Raw genomic sequence first — 17,171 nt, 5'->3', positions numbered from 1 at the left:
TTTTCCACACCGAGAGCATTTCCAGAGTTTGCCGTCCTTAAGACCTTCATTGTCATAAAGCAAGTCTTCGCTATCTGATAACGGAGCTATTAAATTGTCTGCTTGCCCTTCTGCTGAGCTGCCGTTCGGAGTCTCCGCCCCTCTGCCGGCCACGCCCAGATCATCTTCACTCTTGAAAGGCTCACCAGTTGACACAGTGACATCATCTTCCTCCTTTTTGATTTGCTGTTGAGGGAACTCTGGCTCCTCCTCTTTAATTTGGGGTAACGTTAAGGTGTGTGCAGGCTCCGCCCCTCTGCTGGTCACGCCCAGATCCTCTTCCCTCTTCAGGAATTCACCAAATGACCAGGTGACATCATCTTCCTCCTTCTTGATTGGAAGTCGCTCGTCTCTCATTTGTTGTTGAGAGAACTCTGGCTCCTCCCCTTTGATTTGGGGGAGCTCAAGTTCCTTTTTAAGGCCAACAGACTCGTTCCCATCAGGACCAAGATATTCTCTGAAACCTGCAAAGACACGAAAATAAATGATATGTTTCATAATCTGTCTATCTAACGAGAAGTCATTTAGGTTAGACTGGGAATGTAAAGTCTTATATCGGCGGTGGTTAGGTTTGTAACATGACATTAACTTGAAATTTAACTGAAATCAACTCAAATGACTATACACACCCACACATTTGACCACCCGGAACCATCTCAATAAGCTCGTATCTCCAATTTGTCTCATATGTCAAGGAAAAAAATTGCTCGGAATGTAGCTCGTTTCTTAAATTTTCCGTAAATTGGGACACTAGTATGTCAAGGTATTCCTGAAATATGCTGGCTGCAACAGCAAATGTTTAATTAACAAGCAATAATTATAGCACTATCGGTGACCCGCATTGTAATCAACAGTTTGAGGAAAACAGAGTTCACCTTCAAAATTAAAGTACAATTAAGAGCACACCTACACATTTCAATGTTTAAAAATGTTTTATTTTATTAAACCCAAATGATTCTTTAATCTCATCTCATTTTCTGAACCGCTTTATCCTCATCAAAGTCGGGGGGGGGGGGTGCTGGAGCCTATCCCAGCTGACTTTGGGCCAGAGGCGGGGCACCCTGAATTGTTGGCCAGCCATTCGCAGGGCACAACAAGACAGACAACCATTCACACTCATACCTAGGAGCAATTTAGAGTGTCCAATCAGCCTACCATGTCTTTACAATGTGGGAGGAAGCCGGAGTTCCTGGAAAAAACCCACACGCGTCAAAATAAAAGGTAAATTCTGGGCCACTTTTCACATTTTTTATGAACTTAAAATAAAATAAAAATCTTCAGTGCTGAGTTGTAGTAGCAAGTGGAAGACATGGGAGTTGCTTCCGCTTGAAAAATAATTTAAAAAACATTTTCCCCAGAAAAAATCCGCGATGTAGTGAAATGCTGAGGGATTACTGTACTTGAATTTGCAATTGCAGCACACAGATATAGCACTTCTACAATTACCATTAAGCCTTTATGATGAAGGGAATATATAGATATAAAAATGGACCCACCTTCTAGTCTGTGAAGGACAACTTTTGCATGCATTATTTTGCAAAATGTCGAGTTTTCCTCGTGGAACTTTGCTGGTCTTTTCCCACACGTAAATTCTGATGGAGACGCCATTGATAGCTGCTAGCTAGGCTAAGTTAAAGAGGGCGCAAAGCTTCAAAGTTCTTCGACGACTTGAAGAGTTGATCCTTTGATATATGCTAACAGGCTTAGCTAAAGTAGCGCACAAAGCTTCAACGAGGTCTTGAAAATGATTTTGGCTGATATTTAAGGTCATAAAGTAGCTGAAGCTAGACACGACGGGGATCCATAGGTTAAGTTTGGTGGCGAAAATTGGGCATGCGCGGTGGCGGCGTCACTTCCTTCGATGCATTAAGTTTATAAATGTAAGAGATTTGGACATAGGAAATAATTAATATTCAAAATTTCTGACATGTGGTTTGAGCAAAAAAATGTTTGCGCAGGTTTGAATTAAATTGAAAATTAAATTAAACATAAATCACTTGAAGATCGCGTCTCAAAAAGAGGCGTCGCAAAACGCGCATGCGCAGAAAAAAATTGCCCTTGATAATGGTGCAGTTTTGATTTGCCGATTGGCATCACGGGAGAAGTAGTTCTTCATTGAAACGGTTTGAACTCGCAGGAATCAGTCTCTTATTTACGTACTGCTCTCTCATGGTCAGGAGAAAGTTTGTTTCATTCTAAGTTCAGTATTCGTGGACACTGTACACAATATTTAAGACACTGTCAATCACAAGTTATCGAAGAAGCACATTTTAAGAAATTTTATCAGAAAATTAATAATTTCTCAAAGGTGTCTTAAATCCAAAAGGAAAAGTTTGTTTTTTCTTTTATTTACATTATTCCCTTAATCCGGACCAACCACTAGATGTAAATTATCTCTTGATTTTCCCATTTTTAACGAATATTTGCAATTTTCCCTCCAATTTTGTTCTTTTTGTGTTTTAGTTCAATAAGTATTTTGTAAAATGTAAAAATAACTATATAGAAATATTTTCAACAAATGATTCTTCCCTTATAAAGAATAAAAGCTCAAATAAACGTTATTTTAGATCTATGAAAAATATTTAAGGCTTTATATCCAGTTCTTTAAATCCGATTTAATCTCTCTCTCTCGCTCTCTTGCTCTCCCTCTCTCCATCGCTCCCTCCCTCACCCTCTTTGCCTCTCCCTCCCTCCCTCTCTCTCTCTCTCTCTCTCTCTCTCTCTCTCTCTCTCTCTCTCTCTCTCTCTCTCTCTCTCTCTCTCTCTCTCTCTCTCTCTCTCTCTCTCTCTCTCTATATATATATATATATATATATATATATATATATATATATATATAGTTGGAATAATGATTAATACCATTAAATCATTATTAGTAATATTTAATTAAAATTGGAAGACATCTTTCAACATAACTGCTTACAACTTGCAAGGAGAAATCACTACCAACGCGTCTTCGTTCGCAAAAGGATTCTGACGAGCGGCATTATCTTCGGTCCATTTAGCGGCACATAACCAAAACATTCAAAGGTAATCTGATTTAAACAATTGCATAAGCAAAAACAACTGTCTCAACTGTTCTGAACAATTGTATAAGCTTAACCGAATAACATGATAAAGGTTATAAAAACAACTGTCTCAACAATATGTTTTTATCGGAACACCTGCGTAAGAATTTGCACAATAAGCATAAAAAGTGACCCGAGCGGATCGTAAATCAAAACAACGGCATTAAAATTTGCACCAATAAGCATAATAATTTCTTTATAAGGTAAACAGAGCAACAGTATATTTGAACAATAATGCGAGTATTCTCGGAAGTTTGTTTCGATTTATCGCCATCTGCAAGATTCCGAGACAAAGCAGTTTAAGAGTCCTTGTAGATCATCCGTCTGGCCTGGAACTTGTTGTCCTGTTCAGTCCATAGTTATGAAGACAATTGACTGGCCCCGACAGGAAGACTGGGGGAAAGTGCACTCGGTCCAAACAGTATGGCACAATTTAAATTATAGCTTCATTACCTATTAATTCCAAATGAACAAAGAACTGAATGACAAGCCTTGCATTTTACATTATTTATAGATCTAAAACTATGTTTATTTTAGCTTTTTTTCTTACTGAGGGAAGATGTCTTTTAATCATTTAATTTCAAAAGGAAACGAAATATGTTTTTATGTTCAAAATTGAAGTGGAAAACAGAAAACATTTTTATATAGTTATTTTTACATTTTACTAAATACTCATTGAACTAAAACACAAAAAGAAAAAATAAGGATGAAAAAATTGCAAATATTCGTTAAAAATGGGAAAATCAAGAAATATAATTCACATCTAGTGGTTGGTCCAGATTGAGGGAATAATGTTAATAAAAGAAAAAACAAACTTTTCCTTTTGGGTTTAAGACACCTTTGAGAAATTGCAAATTTTCTGATAAAGTTTCTGCGCTTCTTCGATAACTTGTGATTCACAGTGTCTTAATTATTGTGTACAATGTCCACGAATACTGAAATTAAAATTAAACAATATTTCTCCTGACCACAAGAGAGCGTTACCTAAATAAGAGACTGATTCCAGCGAGATCAAACCGTTTCATTGAAGAACTACTTCTCCCGTGATGCCAATCGGCGAAACAGCAACAGCTCCATTATCAAGGACGATTTTTCTCAGCGCATGCGCGTTTTGCGACGCCTCCTTTTGAGACGCAATCTTCAAGTTATTTATGTTTAATTTAATTTTCAATGTAATTAAAACCTGCACAAACATTTATTGCTCAAACCACACGTCAGAACATTTGAAAATTAATTATTTCCTATTTCCGACTCTCTTACATTTATAAATCGAAGGAAGTGACGCTACCACCGCGCATGCGCAGTTTTCGCCACCTACTTAACCTATGGGTCCCCGACGTGTCTAGCATAAGCTACTTTATGACCTTAAATATCAGCCAAAATCATTTTCAAGACCTCGTTGAAGCTTTGCGGCCTACTTTAGCTCAGTCTGTTAGCATATATCAAAGGATCAACTCTTCAAGTCGTCGAAGAACTTTGAAGCTTTGCGCCCTCTTTAACTTAGCCTAGTTAGCAGCTATCAATGGCGTCTCCATCAGAATTTACGTGTGGGAAAAGAGCAGCAAAATTCCACGAGGAGAACTCGACATTTTGCAAAATAATCCATGCAAAAGTTGTCCTTCACAGAAGAGAAGGTGGGTCCATTTTTATATCTATATATTCCCTTCATCATTAAGGCTTAATGGTAATTGTAGAAGTGCTTTTTTGTGCGCTGCAATTGCATATTCAAGTACAGTATTCCCTCAGCATTTCACTACATCGCGGATTTTTCTGGGGAAAATGTTTATTTTTTAAATAATTTTTCAAGCGGAAGCAACTCCCATGTCTTCCGCTTGCTACTAGGACTCAGCACTGGAGATTTTTTTAAAGTTATAAATTCATAAAAATGTGAAAACCGGCCCAGAGGAGCGAGTGGTTAGCGCATCGGCCTCACAGCTCTCGGGTCCTAGGTTCAAATCCAGGTCAAGTCCACCTGTGTGGAGTTTGCATGTTCTTCCCAGGCCTATATGGGTTTCCTCCAGGTACTCCGGTTTTCCTCCCACACTCCAAAGACTTGCATAGTAAGGCTTTTTTTAATAATAAAAAAGACCATGTATAGTAAAGTATCAGTTTCTTTAAAAAATGACCATTTATAGAAAGGCTTTTTTTCCCCAAAAAAATTACCTTTTTATTTTGATGCGTGTGGCTTTTCTCTAGGTACTCCGGCTTCCTCCCACATTGTAAAGACATGGTGGGCTGATTCGACACTAAATTGCTCCTAGGTATGAGTGTGAGTGTGAATGGTTGTCTGTCTTGTTGTGCCCTGCGACTGGCTGGCCAACAATTCAGGGTGCCCCCCCGCCTCTGGCCCAAAGTCAGCTGGGATAGGCTCCAGCACCCCCCACGACTCTGATGAGGATAAAGCTGTTCAGAAAATGAGATGAGATTAAAGAATCCTTTGGGTTTAATAAAACAACACATTTTTATACATTGAAATGTGTAGGTGTGCTCTTAATTGTACCTTAATTTTGAAGGTGAACTCTGTTTTCCTCAAACTGTTGATTACAATGCGGGTCACCGATAGTGCTATAATTATTGCTTGTTAATTAAACATTTGCTGTTGCAGCCAGCATATTTCAGGAATACCTTGACATACTAGTGTCCCAATTTACGGAAAATTTAAGAAACGAGCTACATTCCGAGCAATTTTTTTCCTTGACATATGAGACAAATTGGAGATACGAGCTTATTGAGATGGTTCCGGGTGGTCAAATGTGTGGGTGTGTATAGTCATTTGAGTTGATTTCAGTTAAATTTCAAGTTAATGTCATGTTACAAACCTAACCACCGCCGATATAAGACTTTACATTCCCAGTCTAACCTAAAGGACTTCTCGTCAGATAGACAGATTATGAAACATATCATTTATTTTCGTGTCTTGCAGGTTTCAGAGAATATCTTGGTCCTGATGGGAAAGAGTCTGTTGGCCTTAAAAAGGAACTTCAGCTCCCCCAAATTAAAGAGGAGGGGCCAGAGTTCCCTCAACAACAAATGAGAGACGAGCGACTTCCAATCAAGAAGGAGGAAGATGATGTCACCTGGTCACTTGGTGAAAACCTGAAGAGGGAAGAGGATCTGGGCGTGACCAGCAGAGGGGCGGAGCCTGCATACACCTTAACGTTGCCCCAAATTAAAGAGGAGGAGCCAGAGTTCCCTCAACAGCAAATCAAAAAGGAGGAAGAAGATGTCACCGTGTCAACTGGTGAGTCTTTCAAGAGTGAAGATGATCTGGGCGTGGCCGGCAGAGGGGCGGAGACTCCGAACGGCAGCTCAGCAGAAGGGCAAGCAGACAATTTAATTGCTCCGTTATCAGATACCGAAGACTTGCTTTATGACAATGAAGGTCTTAAGAACGGCAAACTCTGGAAATGCTCTGTGTGGAAAAACCTTTGGGAAAAAGTCTACTTTGAAAACACATATGAGGAGCCACACTGGGGAGAAACCCTTATCATGTACAGTTTGTGGTAAAACATTTACACACAAGAGAAACTTAAATATTCATGCAAGAACACACACTGGTGAAAAACAATTTTCGTGTTCAGTTTGTGGTAAACGATTTAAAGAGAAGAAAATCTTAAAAAGGCACACAAGAACCCACACTGGTGAAAAACCATTTTCGTGTTCAGTTTGCGGTAAAGCCTTTTCTCAAAATGAATCCTTAAAAATCCACATAAGAACCCACACTGGTGAAAAACCATTTTCGTGTTCAGTTTGTGGTCAAAGATTCACACAGAGGGGACACTTAAATACTCATGCAAGAATACACACAGGTGAAAATACATTTTCGTGTTCAGTTTGTGGTCAAAGATTCACACAGAAGGGACACTTAAATAGTCATGCAAGAACACACACTGGTGAAAAACCATTTTCGTGTTCAGTTTGTGGTCAAAGATTCACACAGAAGGGACTCTTAAATAGTCATGCAAGAATACACACAGGTGAAAATACATTTTCGTGTTCAGTTTGTGGTCAAAGATTCACACAGAAGGGACACTTAAATAGTCATGCAAGAACACACACTGGTGAAAAACCATTTTCGTGTTCAGTTTGTGGTAAAAGATTTACAGAGAAGGGAACCTTAAAAAAGCACACAAGAACCCACACTGGTGAAAAACCATTTTCGTGTTCAGTTTGCGGTAAAGCCTTTTCTCAACGGCAATACTTAAAATCGCACACAAGCACCCACACTGGTGAAAAACCATTTTCGTGTTCAGTTTGCGGTAAAGCCTTTTCTCAAAATGAATCCTTAAAAATCCACATAAAAACCCACACTGGTGAAAAACCATTTTCGTGTTCAGTTTGTGGTCAAAGATTCACACGGAAGGGAGACTTAAATAGTCATGCAAGAACACACACAGGTGACAAATCATTTTCGTGTTCAGTTTGCTGTAAAGCCTTTTCTCAACAGGCACGCTTAAATAATCATGCAAGAATACACACAGGTGAAAATACATTTTCGTGTTCAGTTTGTGGTAAACGATTTACAGAGAAGGGAACCTTAAAAATGCACACAAGAATCCACACTGGTGAAAAACCATTTTCGTGTTCAGTTTGTAGTCAAAGATTCACACAGAAGGGACACTTAAATAGTCATGCAAGAACCCACACTGGTGAAAAACCATTTTCGTGTTCAGTTTGTGGTAAAAGATTTACAGAGAAGGGAACCTTAAAAAAGCACACAAGAACCCACACCGTTGTAAAACCATTTTTGTGTTAAGTTTGTGGTCAAACATTTTCCCAAAGGAAAGGCTTAAAAAAAACTTATTAACCCACACTGGAGAACAATGTTTTCCTGCTCAGTCTGTGGCCACAGATTCGCTACAACAGCCCAATTAAAAAGCTACACCATTCAAAAACCTTTTCCAGGTGCAGTTAATGTTCCAACATTTTCACCGAAGGGAACCTGAAAAGAAGACTTAACAGCCCGCAGTGGCGAAAAGCCCTTTCTTTGCTCAATTTGTGGTTCAACACATTGGTTAAAAATACTTAATAATACATAATACTAAGTTTGTTGCCAAGGATTTATTTCATTTAAACTTCAGAATTTTCTATTAGCTTTGTAAACTACATTCTTTTCCTTTTTTTAACTATAAGAACCGACTTTGGGTTTATTTTGGAGTAGTTCTTTTCGCTTTGTTTATTTATTCAGACTGATTTGATTTGTATGTAAATAGACCTGGCAGTCGGTATATGAAGTCAAATGTGAATTGTTTTTTTAATTTCATTTTAATGTTGAACAAACAGATAATATTCAATATTATGTATAATCATTAGTATGAAAAACAATATTGATGGCTTGAAACTTATCGTTGTGATTGTACATTGCTTTCACCTGTGGTTGCCTCCCCTGTGTGTCACCCACCTGTTTTCCATGTCTCGTTAACCCATGGCTTACTGCTTCCTGTGGCTTTTTGTTCATTTTAATTTTTTGGGGTGTAATTTTTGATTTTTGGCTTAGGGTTTTCAGTTAGCTTTTTGTGTTTTGAATTAAAACTCTATGTATACCGTAATTATTTTATTGACTCACTACGAGTGATGGGTTTGTGAGCATCACTTGTCGTTTCCATACAGTGACCCACTGCTTCGCAAAATACTAACACCTGGTGGACGTTAAAAATCACTGCAGGTAACTATACAAAAAGCCCAAGGGTGCATTGATGTGTGTATATATATATATATATCTCAGTGGTGGGCCGTCAGGGCCTTCAAGGCCTTCTCTGCTGGCCTAAGAAATATCTGAATCATATTATATTTTGTCCATCAATACGTACTTATTATTCCAAATGGTCTGATAGCTTCCTTACATTGCTTTTGCCCCTGGTTGCACTGCTTCCAGATGTGTGTTTTCGTATTGAAGCATTTAACCAATCACATTTCAGCCATTATTTGTTGCCAGATCAGATCTGCCTCAAAGCCTGCACAATCAGTTCTGCGGGCTCTGCTGCATTAAACTAGACTGTTGCTTTTAACCAATCAGATTTCGAGTTGGCAACCCCACAATGCTTCTTCATACGCATTGGCATTTTGTTGGCTGGGATACGTCATTGCTTTCACCAACTATGATTGGCTAGTAGGCAGGCCACAGCCATAGTGAGGCAGCCAGAGATCGCAAACTCCACCCACAATGGCCGACAGAGGCAAAAACAAATGGATTCTGTTGCAGATTTTTTCAAAAAGCTATTTTCCAGAAAAAAATGGACATCATTAAGAAAGGGCGGTTAACTCCGAAGCTAGCAAACCTGTTACAGCCGGGAAAATGGTGTTTGCGCCACTTTTAGTGCACTAACTTATCTGCACAAGCAAATATATTGTTGTGTTGATTTAAAGCCCTTTTCAAAACGGACTATGCCGGAAATATGACAGGACAGGCTCGACTTTCATCATTAGCTTCGATGGCGATAGGAAAGAAGGAAGAAAGAAAGGAGGATGGATATTGTGTACAGTTAAAAAGAATTTTTGGTGAGTATAATATGGCTATATTCCTAAATAATATTTCAATTGTGGGCCCGGTTCTGATATCTGAAAAGCTCCAGTGTTTGTATTTAATCACTAAATGCTGCTAGGATGTGGATTTTACCCCAGTTTAATTTTTGCCGTTTCGCGTATTGACGTCCATCGCTGTCTTTTCCCGAGGAAATCACCCCCCTGGCCTGGTTGTAATGTCTCAAAAGCTCGAGTATTTATATTCAAGCAATAAATGCTGCTAGGAAGTGGATTCTACCTAATTTTAGTGCATTTTTTGTCATTTCACGTATGGACGTAACGACGTTCATCGCTGTCTTTTTACCGGTGTGTGTGTGTGTGTGTGTGTGTGTGTCTATATGTATGTATGTATATGTGTGTGTGTATCAGTGGCAGGCCGTCAGGACCTTCAAGGCCTCTGCTGGCCTAAGAAATATCTGAATCATTTTTTGTCCATCAATACTTATTATTCCAAATGGTCTGTTAGCTTCCTTTCATTGCTTTTCCCGCTGGTTAAACTGCTTCCAGATGTGTTTTCATATTGAAGCATTTAACCAATAACATTTCAGCCATTATTTGTTGCCAGATCAGATCTGCCTCAAAGACTTCACAATCAGTTCTTGCGGGCTCTGCTGCATTAAACTAGACTGTTGCTTTTAACCAATCAGATTTCGAGTTGGCAACCCCACAATTATTTTTCATAGGCGTTAGCATTTTGCTGGCTGGGACATGTCATTGCTTTCACAAACTATGATTGGCTCGTAGGCGGGCCAAAGCAGCCAGAGATCGCAAACTCCACCCACATGGCCGACAGTGGCAAAAACAAATGAATTCTGTTGCAGATTTCTCTCACAAGGCTATGTTCCAGAAAAAAAATGGACATCATTAAGAAAGGGCGGTCAACTCCGAAGCTAGCAAGCCTGTTACAGCCAGGAATATGGTGTGTGCGGCACTTTCAGTGTGCTAACTTAGCTCCATAAGCAAATAGTATATTGTTGTTTTGATTTAAAGCCATTTTCAAAACGGACTATGCCAGAAATATGACAGGACAGGCTCGACTTTCATCATTAGCTTCGATGGCGATAGGAAAGAAGGAAGAAAGAAAGGAGGATGGATATTGTGTAAAAATGATTTTTGGTGAGTAAAATATGGCCATATTCCTAAATAATATTTCAATTGTGGGCCAAGTTCTGATATCTGAAAAGCTCCAGTGTTTGCTTTTAAGCTCCAGTGTTTGTATTTCATCACAAAATGCTGCTAGGAAGTGGATTTTACCCCAGTTTAATTTTTGCCGTTTCACCATTGACGTCCATCGCTGTCTTTTCCCGGGAAAAATCACCCCCCTGGCCTGGTTGTAATGTCTCAAAAGCTCCAGTATGTGTATTCAATCAATAAATGATGCTAGGGAGTGGATTTTACCTAATTTTAGTATTTTAGTGCATTTTTTGTCATTTCACGTATATGGACGTACCGGCGTTCATCGCTGTCTTTTTACCGGGGAAATGATATTCCGGGCCCGGTTCTGATGTCTAAAAAGCTCCAGTATTTGTATTTAATCAATAAATGCTGTTTTCGGCTGGATTTTACCCCATTTTCAGGCAATGTTTGCCCGTACACCATTGACGTTCATCGCTGTCTTTTCCCGGGAAAATCACCCCCTGGCCTGGTTTTAATGTCTGAAAAGCTCCAGTATTTGTATTTAATCATGAAATGCTGCTGGGAAGTGGATTTTACCCCATTTTTGTGCATTAATTTATTGATTATTTTTTATGTGTTGCAGCTGTAGCTGCAGTAGAGGTTTTATAGCCATAGTATAGTTTTTGAGGGTTGGATTGATACATTGAAGGCGCTACCAGAAAATGCACCGCCCGCCACTGGTATGTATGTATATGTATGTATGTGTATGTATGTGTATTGGATTGTGTTAGGTTCAAACACCAGACATTTGTTTCACCAACCTGAAAAGAAGGAAATCACAGAGAATTTGAGTTAACTTTATTTAAAAAATGAGAGGTTCAGAGACTGCCCCTGTCACAGCCCTCCAAAAACACTCTGAAGAAAATCTCCCCTCGCCTATTCTCTTATTGTGTTTTGGGAGTGTCCAAGTTACAGGAAGTTTCAAGCTGATCAAGGGAGAGATAGTTCTCTCCCAGTTACAAAAGGTTCTTTGATCATGACCATATGCCCCTTCAAGATAACATCTTTATAGTCTTATTCCTGATATCTTGCAACCCTCACAAAACAGACAAACAAACAGGCGTCCGCCCCCCTGGGTAGTTCCTCTTTGTTGAATAAGGTGAAACTTTTCCCAGGGGGTCAAGACATCCCCAATTCTATTAACTAACATTTCAACAGTCTAAACTAAAATCAGGATAACTTATTTACAATAATTCCAACATAACCCTCCTGTTTATCCGGATTCTTGTTATAAAATATCATCACCCATGACCTCTTCTTATCCGATTTTCGCATCACAGGATCACAAAAATAACAGAAAACGTTACACTCAGAAGTTAATGCCAGAGTCTTTAGCATCTTGGAACATTTCAGGCAGTCCAATGAACTGCATTTCCTCCTCATCCCCAGATGCGTCGTCGTCGTCGTCATCCCGTGGTTCGCCTCCAGATGTCAATAAGGCATACATTTCGGATTTGACTGGTTCTATAGCATTTGTTATTAACCTTTCACATAACGCACGAATACAGGGAATACAACAACATCCACAAGTTGTGAGAATGGCAGCATAAACAGCGATTGACATTAAAACTGATACAACCAACTGTTTGTATCTGCCAAACATGCTACCAAATTCACCCCACATTGAGGTGTCGATTCCAGAATGTTCTTTCATCTTGCTGTTGAGGGATCGAAGGCCCTCCAGGGCCTTGGTTAAACTCCCGTCAGCTGCTGTATTGTTAGGGATGAACGTGCAGCATTGGTCGCCAAAGATGGAGCACACGCCACCTTCCTTTGCCAGGATCATGTCAACAGCAATTCTGTTCTGGAAAGCCATCAAAGAGGTAGCCGACAACTGTTCATGGATGGCTGCAAACCCTTCCTCCGTCCTGTTCCCCAGTCGTTGCACATTGTAATGGATGTAGTTGATTCTGTCCACATTTTTGTTAATAGTACACCACCAACACAGGAATGATTCAAAACCAGCTGCCATTTGGTTAGCGAGTTTATACTCATCCGGTACACCTCGGGGAACCCCGATGCTGTCGATGTAGGTTGGGTCCCCGTCTCCCCATCCAGGAGCGGACCGCTTGGCTCTGCCATTCCAGTGGTGAGGCAGGACGTTTCCTGCACTTGTTTTCCAACTCGAGGCTCTGTGGGCGGGGCGTTCAGATACGCCCAGGCTGTCACTGACAGTCCAGTCACTGTGATGTGGATGGCAACAGCTTTCACTGTGGCTTCTGTATAGAGGTGCAAAGTCTATGGGAGGTCAGGGTTAAGTGAGGGGTGCTCGTGGCTGGTGAGTAGACGTCAGATGAGTTTCTTCACGGACAAGGGTTTTGACACCGTCCGACTTAGTCCACTCAGAGTCACCTGTCTCGAACGACCTTCACCTGAATCGACTTTGACTTTTCAGCGATCTTTGCTGCTGTGGAGGTTGGTGAGTTGGGCCACGAATGGGTCTTCCCATCGTGGAGAGAACCAGGACTTCATTTTTATGACTCGGATCAGGATCCAGTCACCTGGCTACACCACCTCCTGCAAGATAGACAAAAAGATCACGGCACCTTACATGTTCTTTGGATAAGTTTCTCTCCTTCATCTTCCCATAAAGGAAGTTGAAATGGTCTTCCAATAACTATCTCAAAAAGTGTTAATCTCAAGCTAGTTCTACCAGTTGTTTTGCCATGTTTTGCACTATGCTGTTTGAAAAATGAGCTCCATTGTCACTCCAGATGATTCTGGAGATCCCATGTTCTTTACAGATCAATAAAATAACAAATTAAACTGTTCCTACAAAAATTTTAAAATAGGTATTTATACCTCTTCACCATACCTCCCCCCTGTTGAGACATTTATGGCTCAATTATGGAATACATTTTTGGTAGGCACGGTAGGCCTTTAGCTTTGTACAGTTCGTCTGCTGACTGTTCTTGAGATCGGCTCAGTTTTGTTGTTGTGTATGCTGCTGTGTTCTGTCGTTGTCTTTAACACGTGCTTAACATTCATCATTATGTTTGTGAAAATTTAAATACCTTATTAGTCAAAATTAAACATGCTAGCTGATATTCTATTTTGAACACTGCTTCCTTGTTAAGATCAAAACCCATATTTGTTTTTTCCTCTTTCCTACAATTACACAAATTAACTAATCATACTAAGAATAGGAAAAATACAAAAAGCAAACCAGGCTGCTTTCTCCTCAGGAAAACAGCTTTCCCGTTCTCTGTAACAGTTTAGATTCACATCAATTAATATTCAGAAAAAAATGCACACATTTTATAATTCTAAATAGAATTGAACCCAGTAAAATGTAATCACCCCTTGTTTGTCAGGGTCAATATTTTTAGCATAATTGTATCTTTTAGAGCAATTAAAGCCCATTACTTTTAAAATGCATACTAATCAAGTCCCAATTCATTTAACAATGTGTATTGCGTTGCATATTAACCTCAGTGTTTTTTTTAATTCAAAATATCCCAATCTAGTAGTCTTATTATCAAATGTAACATTCCATTGTCTTCGGAGTTTGCCAATCATCTCCTATGAAACTTCCTCAATCAATATTTTTCAATAGTCAGGCATAAAATTCAATTAAGATCTAGTCACAATTGTTTACTTTAAAAATCTGTAAGAAGATCTAGTCACAATTGTTTACTTTAAGAATCTGTAAGAAGGTGTAGTCTCAATTGAAACGCTTTTTTATATGGAGACAATAAAACCAATATAAAAAGTTCCTCATGGCTTACAGCATTGCTCCCCGGGCAATAATCTTTCCAATCAATATTGGAGTGCTTGCCATTTTGTCTGATTACGTCAAAAATTTATCTTACCTGTCTCATCATACGTTTCAACTGAGAGAACCTTCTTACAGAGCACAAAATGGATCCGCTATTTTCATGTCTGCTGGTTTGGTCAGGAACTATTGCACTCTCATCCCGGGTTGCTCATCATGTTTCCTGTTGAGAAATGCAATCTCCCTCTGCCAACCCAAAATGAATGCGTTTCCTTAAAGTTTTTTCTTTTATGCAGACATATGTTTAGCCTCATCCTCCAGTTCCAATCGTGTAGTTAATAATGGCGTTTGGTATATTCCACTAAATTAGATTTCCATATTTTTTTCTTTCTCGGAACGAAATATGGAAACTTTTGTCAATTCAGTCAATTATTCTGTTAACACAATTTGGATGCCATTATCACAATAGATCAATAGTACTTTGGAATTTGGTATCAAGCACTGTCTTTTCAGTGCTCCTAAATTTTGCATAGCTCATTTGTTTCTCCACTTCAAATTTCACGTTTGGAGTACTGCTGCTTTTACCATTAAAATTTCATTTGACTAAACAATTTTCCATAATTTTCATCAAAAATTGATTTCAAATTTCTAAATCATTTTCCACCTTGATATCTGATTGATTATATCTTGATGGTCGGCCAATTAGAAACACAAAAAGACAAACAATTTATCTAAATTTACCTAATAATTTGGATAAATGCCATTTCTGCATTGTTTTCATGTTTGATATCATTAATAATTTGGATGATTCTTAATACTTAAGTCTAAATCGCAAATCACTCTCATATTTCTAAAACCCAATAGTTAAAGCTCTGGCTTAATTCCTATCCGCTCTAAAAAGGCAGTTTTATTTAAAATAAGAGCCATTTTCTGTGCTCACTATTACCTCAATTACAATTTAGGGAAAATAACCTTTCACTAGGCATTTCCTAATATACATTTTAGTGTTTAATAAAAGACCCATAATTTTTACTAATATATCATAACACTATCAACTATCTCTGTCTCTCTTGTGGTAGTCTTTCCTGCCCTTTGTTTTTGGTGTGAAGGGAGCAGTAAACTGTATGGGCGAAGCCCCCCCCCCCCTCCTTTTGTTTGCAAAGAGTGTGCTTAGCTTGAGGGGGGTCCGCATCTGTGAAGGGGGGTTTCACCACCTTTTTTATCTATCTCTCCCCTTACTTTTGTTAACCATTTGTTTTGCTACCTCCTGTTTTAGTCGTGCGCTATCATGTCGTCGCTGTGCGCGGGGAGGGTTGCCCCCGCATTCCCTGGCTATGTGGCCCTCTTTGCCGCACGACCAGCAGGCCCCCTTTCCCCCCCTCGTCGTCGTGCTCCCCGCTTGCGTGTGGAGCCTCGCACGAGGAGAGCTGAAGAGGGACCACTTTTTTTTAACAGGCCTAATATAGTTATCTCTTCTCTTTTTTGTTTAGCTACTTTCTCAACCTCTTCTATTTGCCCTGCTATTCGCAACCACGCTTTGGTTTGATCATAACCTTGTTTTTGCATTTTACTTCGTTTTTTGTTACAAGATTTTTCGATTTTTTTGTTGTAGTTCACGGATATCTTTTATTATTAGTCTACCGGTGAACCCATATTTTTTTTTACCCAATAACGCAAGGATTCCACCGCGTCGGGATCCTCTCTATGGACTATCTTCCAGTCTTTAGACGCAAGTTCCGAGAGGAATTCCTCTTTTTTACTTGTTTTACTCTGTACTTTACCCATTTTTGAATAAAATATAGTCCCAGTGGGTCTTTGCACCTATAGTGCACTAACACTGGGTTTAGACAACAGGATGTCGATAAATTCCTTTAGTGGTAAACTCACTTCAACCTTTTCAGGCGGAGTCTCATGTCTACATACATCCACTAAAGGTCGACATTTGTCTCCTGTTGTTTGATATGAGATACAAATCACCAAATGGTAAAATGTATTTCCATACACACTTTTTTGCACGTTCACTCCTTTTAATTCGCAACCAAGGCTCCGCAAACCTTTACAGAGTTTAATTAGTCTTTTCCAACTAAGGGGGTCTGTTCCGCCAACGGATTTAATTTTACAGAGTTTAATTAGTCTTTCCAACTAAAGGGGTCTGTTACGCCTTCATTCATTCCTTTTTTCTCATTCATTCCTTTTTTAAATAAAATTTACTCACGATTCTCTGCGTCCTCGGTATCCCTTCAACCTTTGGACCCCAGCCCGTAAGGAAGAAACAGTCCTGGAAAAGGATCTTTATGCTGTGGCCACAGACTTTTCTGGATCTTGCTCACCCGCTGGGATCGTCCGGTATCTTGGAATCCGGCTCGAAGGACCAATTAAATGTTAGGTTCAAACACCAGACATTTGTTTCACCAACCTGAAAAGAAGGAAATCACAGAGAATTTGAGTTAACTTTATTTAAAAAATGAGAGGTTCAGAGACTGCCCCTGTCACAGCCCTCCAAAAACACTCTGAAGAAAATCTCCCCTCGCCTATTCTCTTATTGTGTTTTGGGAGTGTCCAAGTTACAGGAAGTTTCAAGCTGATCAAGGGAGAGATAGTTCTCTCCCAGTTACAAAAGGTTCTTTGATCATGACCATATGCCCCTTCAA

Source organism: Stigmatopora argus, chromosome 20, assembly GCF_051989625.1.
Source record: "Stigmatopora argus isolate UIUO_Sarg chromosome 20, RoL_Sarg_1.0, whole genome shotgun sequence".
NCBI classification, from domain to species: domain Eukaryota; kingdom Metazoa; phylum Chordata; class Actinopteri; order Syngnathiformes; family Syngnathidae; genus Stigmatopora; species Stigmatopora argus.
Note: the sequence above shows the minus strand (reverse complement) of the source record.